Source organism: Lutra lutra, chromosome 6, assembly GCF_902655055.1.
Source record: "Lutra lutra chromosome 6, mLutLut1.2, whole genome shotgun sequence".
NCBI classification, from domain to species: Eukaryota; Metazoa; Chordata; class Mammalia; order Carnivora; family Mustelidae; genus Lutra; species Lutra lutra.
This window is the reverse complement of record NC_062283.1, coordinates 134947739-134954054: the sequence shown is the minus strand read 5'-3', so window position 1 is coordinate 134954054 and position 6316 is coordinate 134947739. Positions and strand designations below refer to the sequence as shown.

Here is a 6316-nt window from a genome sequence, read left to right as displayed (position 1 = left end):
GAGCTATCTGTCCATCAGGGGTTGTGATCATCACTGTGTTCCCAGGATGGGGCCCCAGGACAGGCTTTCCTGAGAACAATCAAAGATCTGAGTGTTCTGAGGCAAATTCTATCAAACTGTTACTCCCACTTTCAATGGGAAGAAACATAAATGAGCCCCAAACAGTGTTAATTTCTCATTCTTTTCAAAAGCAATCTTTTTGTTTTGTTTTGTTTTCTGACAAAGAAAATGAATGTAAAATACCACATCAGGCAACCTATTAAAGACCTCTAAAGACTAAGACAATGTAACCCAGAGACAGCAGGAGACTGCTGGAGAAAGAGAAAGGAGGAGGGAGGGGTGGGGTCTAGGACTGCCTCCTTCTCAGTAGACCACCCCCCACCACCAGCTCTCCGAAATCTGCATATTGCTACCTTCAGGCAGACACGACTTCTTATTGGAGAATTGGAAATAGATATGCAGTCCTCACCTTACATTTCTAGAGCAATTCATTCACTGAACGAATACTGTGCCTGTACTCGACACCAGGCATATCTGGGAAATAGCCGTGAATCCAGGAACATATTCTGTAGTTGATTCTCTTATACTCTGTCTTTTCTCAGGCCCTGCATGATTTGAGTAGGAATAGATATTGGAAATATGAGATATTTTTGCCTAAATAGCATAAAATCAGAATCTGAACTCAAAGAAAGCACAAAATCTGATTACCCTGATGCTTTTATTTTTTTATTTTCATAGAGGAAATTAATGCTTATTATTTCTTTCTAGACTTAGCTCCAGTCAGGCATTTTACAGTTTGTCCAAAATTATACTTGGCCGGGGAAAAAAAAAAAAACAAAAACAAAGGACGCCTGGGTGGCTCACTTGGTTAAGCATCTGCCTTCCTTCAGGTCATGATCCTGGGGTCCTAGGATCCAGTTTTGTATCCGGCTCCTTGCTCAGTGGGGAGTCTGCTTCTCTTCCCCCACCCCACCCCCTGCCCCCGCCGGCTTATGCTCTATCTCTGACAAATAAATAAATAAAACCTAGAGTAAACAAACAAACAAAAAAACCCACAAAACAAAAAGAATCTTCGTATAGGTAGCCAGCAAACCCTGTTTACTTGTTCATATGTGTAACAAGCAAAGCCTTCAAGAAGAATCCAGTAATGGTGTGATTTCTCAATGTCAAAATTTGTGCAGCAGTAATTATTTCCCTTTGGCCTTCAAGAATTGAATCTGTTTAAAAGTGTGTAACTACCTTAAAAGAAGCCTTGTCTTTTAAATAGATAGACTTAAATATTTACAGATGAAATACTGTGATGACTGGCATTTTCATCAAAATAGCTTTGGGGCAGAGAAGGTATGTGAGGGTACAGATGAAACAGGATTAACCAGGAGTTGACTGTTATGAAAACTTGGTGATAAAAAACATGGCATTCCTTTTACTATTTCATTTACTTTAGATCTGTTTGAAAATGCCCGTGGCAAAACACCTTTTAAACTATCGTATGTTGTAATACATAGATTACATATAATAATGCATGATGTATGATATACAATATGTCTAATATGTAACATATAGACTATTGCATGACTTTCTTGAGTGCCTGGAATCAGAATGTGAATGACAGATGAATTCAATCTACAGTGTAAAAACACTCCCTGCCCCAATAATCCTTCAACAGTGTTTTCAACCCTCTGAATGAACACACTGGTGCGATTTGAAGAGTCAGATCAATGGTCTTTATAACAGTATGTCATGTGTGTGAGCCTTGAGGGTGATCGTCTTGAAAAAAATTGGAGAACTAAAAAAAGACAGAGAAAAGGAGAAAGGAAAGAAAAACCTGTAAGATCTCAGCTGTTTAACTAATTTGGGAAGAAAATAAACAAAAGTATTTCAAGAGCCAAGTTGAACATTTGGTGTCCATGAAGAAATGAAAACACTCTGTGAATTGAGATCGTAGATACAAGACAAACAATGTTACTTACCAAATGGAAAATTGGGACTGTGAGTTGTCACTCTTCAGGTTTTGTGAGCGCTCTCCCTTGATGAACTCACAGGCCATATGTTTAATAAAATTATTTATGTCAAGTGATTCCATGAACCCAGAGTATATGAAGAACCGTGGCTGAGAAGACAGTATCTGTACAATAACACATACCTGATTGGAAAGTTTCAGTAATAATCAGTGCTGATGTTTTACAACATCTGGACTTCTGGTACTTTGCATTCATTCAACAAATATTTACTGGATCCTGACTATGCTCCACAGACTCTTTTGGGAGCTAGAAAAACAGAAACAAGCAAAGTTTTTGCCCTGTCCTGAAGCTTTTATTCTAATGGAAAAGATCAGACAATAAACATAATAAAAGTTTGAGATGGAAGTGTTAAAGGAGCAGAAACAGGCAGTAGGGAGTACAGGAGTTGGACGGAAGGATGTGGTCATTTTTTTAAAAAGGTACTCCAGTAAGAACTCAGCGAAGAAGAGAGGTATGAGGAAGCCACACAGAGACGTGCTGGCGGGGAAGGATTCCCAGTGGAGTGCAGCAAGTACAAAGGCCCTGAGGTCTGGGGTGTTAGAGAAGCACCAAGGAGGCTAGTGTGCCTGGGTCAGGGTGAGCACAGGGAAGGAATAGGAGACAAGGGGGAGATGGGACCATGACACAGCTCTGACAAGGTCCCTCCATCCCTTACAGGGATCTCTGCAGTAAGGACTGCCCATCTGAGTAGAAAATGATGAAGCTTCTGTGCGCCTGCCTTGGTTGCTGGTGGGGGCCGCTGAGAAAAGACCATGAGCTCACTGGAAGGCTGGGGTGGGACCTACTGGACCAGCAGCAGGAGGCTCTCAGTGCAGCCCCCTCCCCACAGTGGAGCAGTGACAGCTTTCTTGAAGAGAGATCTGAGCAGTTCACATCCTTTCAGACATAAGTGGAGGCTAATTTCAGCAAATAAAATAAAATGTCCAAGCTAACAGAGTAGCTCCAAATTCAAGTCACACTGAAAACTCTACCTCTCCCTTGGCTAAGGCCTGCTTTAGGCTTGGAGGCCTTCAGGGGAGGAGATGAGGGAACACAGCTGGCTTCTCTCTCCTTTGTCCACCTCAGCCTGAGGGGAGAAGGGGTTGGAAGAAAGAAGTGTCCATTCCAGTGGAGTTGGGGACCCCTAGGTCTAGTGAGCATTCGGCACTGATGGTCTCAGAAGCAGGGAGAGTGAGGCACCTGCCTCGGGCACAGAATTTAAGGGGGAATCCAGAAACTCAATAATCAAGATATATATTTTAATGGAATTTTTAAAAAAATTAAATTTTTATTTATTTATTTTTATTTATTTGAGAGAGACAAAGAGAGAGAGAGAGAGAGCACAAACAGGGGGACCCGCAGAGGGAGCAGCAGAGGGAGAGGGAGAAGCAAACACCCCCCTGAGCAGGGAGCCGGATGCGAACTTGATCCCAGGAACCTGGAATCATGACCTGAGCAGAAGGCAGGTGCCTAACCGACTGAGCTACCCAGGCGCCTCCAGAATGTTTTAAATAAAAAGTAATGCAAGCACCCTAGGATGAGCTGCTATCACATTTTCCCCAGGTGGCCTAGGAGCTGTTGAAGCTTGTCATTATGGTCTCTAATCATGGGAAATGATGTGTAGCTCTGCAAATCAGCCTTGCCTGCCAATCCAGACTTCTGTGAGCAAGGCCTCCCTTACCTTGGCAACCTGGCATGCCTCTCATTCCTCAGGATCCAACTTAAGGATCTCCCACTCCTCGAAGCCGTCCTTGAATACGGTTACAGACTAAATGTGTATATTTCCTGAAGTTCCCAGGTTGAAGCTCTAACTTCCAAAGTGAGGGCCTTAGGACGTGCGGCCTTTGGAAGGTGATTAGGTCACAAGACTGGCACCCTCCTTCATGGGTGGGATTAGTGCCTTTGTAAGAAAAGACATGAGAGAGCTTACTTCTACCTCCCCACCACCTAAGGAAACCGAGAAGAAAGCCATCGCCAGACACCAGATCTGCTGGCACTCTGACTTCCCGGCTGTGGTGTTTTGTTATAGGAGCAGAGCTAAGATGGCGCCCCAACCTGGAAGGATTTCTGCATCCTCCGGTGTGCAGCCCTTGTACCTCCCATACCCTCTTTGCGACATTTTCACAGTCCCGGCAAGCGGTGATCTCCTCTCAATCGCGAACACCTTACCTGCATTTCCTAGTGCTCCGCAGAGGACCTGGCTCTTCACAGATCCCTTAGATTTTTCTGGGAGCAATCCTTTCCACATCGCTGTTTCTTCTTTGGAGCTACGTAAACTCTTTCACTGTATCGATGTATCATAGTTTGTTAAAAGTCACCTTAAGGTGGTTACTTAAGTTCTTCTATCTTTTGCTATAAAAATAATGCTGCCATCAGTCTTGATGTATCCACATCCCTTTGCACTTGAATTGGGTTTTTGATTGAGAATCCATTGACAAGGAAGAATCACATTCGAGATTCTGTTCAAGCTTTATGTTTTGCTAAGAGATTGTAAGCTTTTAAATACTCACTATATAGCACTCTTCTTAACTTTTCTTTCTTTATTTCTTTTTTTTTTTTTTGCATATTCCTAACTCAGAACTCATTGTTTAAATCCCAAAATAGCTTTGACATATACAAATAAACTGAATGTCCCCTGCATCGTCTCTTTATCCAATTTTTTGATGAGGGCACACTACAAACCTCAGCATAAGATCAACAAAAGAAAGAAAAGAAGAGGAAACACAAAGTTCCATGACTTCGTGATGCCAAGGTGTCCCTGTTGAGCGGCTCTTCTGGGACAGAGCAACTGATGGAGCTTCCTCAGAGCTGCGTCTCAGATTTAAGAAGATGGAAGCACATGAAAACAATTACATAGAAAAAAAAATCAAGAAAAGTTAAAAGAATTTTTAGGATAACAAAATGCAGCAAAAACACAAATTTAGAAACATCTTTGAAATTCAAACTAGATTTCTTGTTATTTTGGAGTGGTTGAAGGCAGATGGGAAGAACCACCCATGTCAGACACCAACAAATCACAACCCCCCCAATTCTGTCGCTGTTTTGTAAGGGATAGTGCATGTGTGTGTGTGTGTGTGTGTGTGTGTTTAAGAATACAGTGTTCAAGGGGCACCTGGGTGGTTCAGTGGGTTAAAGCCTCTGCCTTCGGCTCAGGTCATGATCTCAGGGTCCTGGGATCGAGTCCCACATCAGGCTCTCTGCTCAGCGGGGAGCCTGCTTCCTCCTCTCTCTCTGCCTGCCTCTCGGTCTACTTGTAATCTCTGTCTGTCAAATTAATAAAATCTTAAAAAAAAAAATACAGTGTTCAAAAAGAAAAAACAACAGACTAACCATTTATAAACAGATCTTCCCAAGTTTTAAGAATTTTCTGACAAATACCTGATGGCATCTCAGAATCTCAAAGTCCCCAAGAACACACTGATTGGTTGAAGGCTGACTTCAGAGGCGACTCATTCATTAGGCCCAGTGTTTCCAATGCCTTTGGCAAACGGATGAAAATGAACATTGGAACTCTCATTCTGCCCTCCTCTGCGAATTCGCCCCTCCCTGGACTTACCCCTCAGAAGACTGAGGCCTACAAGACCTTTCCTACTGAGGTCTTCAGTAGGAAAACCCAAGACCGTCAGAAAGGCAAATCTCATAGGCAAGATGGGGCCCGGCAGGCAACTCATGATCATGAGAAAGAAACAGAGGTAAAGGAACGGTCTGTTTTTGACATTCTTATATTTACAGAGGAATTCCTGAACCACAGCAGAGCTCGGGAGGCAGAGCTCCGCCAGCTCCGGAAATCCAACATGGAGTTGGAGGAGAGGAATGCAGCCCTGCAGAAGCACGTGGAGAGCATGCGCACCGCAGTGGAGAAGCCGGAGGTGGATGTGATCCAGGAGCGGAGCCGCCGCACCGTCCTACAGCAACACCTGGAGACCCTGCGGCAGGCTGACCAGCAGCTTTGCCAGCATGCCCTTGCCTGGTAACATCACCCTTACCTGGGCACTTCCGTGATGGGGGGAGGGAGCAGGTGCTGTCTTGTGTTGGTATCAGTGGGGGGAGGTCTCCCCACCTGGAAGAAAATCAATAAAATAAGGGTTTTTGTTCGCTCAGAGGTTGCTGTGGGTCTTGTAACAGTATCTCATTATTGGCTACAGTCATCCAAAATCTCAGGCTCTCCGGCCATTTAAATTTTTCTCCAATTATATTTTCATGTAATTTACTTTCTTTTCTATTAGGCTTAATTTGATATTCAGAATAATGGAAGCTGAGTAATAAATCCTGAGTAGAGAATTTTTCTTAAAAACAAACAAACAAACAAAAAAACT

General features: G+C 43.3%; 1 pseudogene; it reads left to right on the top strand.

The window, feature by feature from the left end:
• Window positions 1-5491: 5491 nt before the first annotated feature.
• Window positions 5492-6002, top strand: LOC125101677 (high mobility group protein 20A-like; annotated as a pseudogene).
• The last annotated feature ends 314 nt before the right edge of the window (window positions 6003-6316 follow it).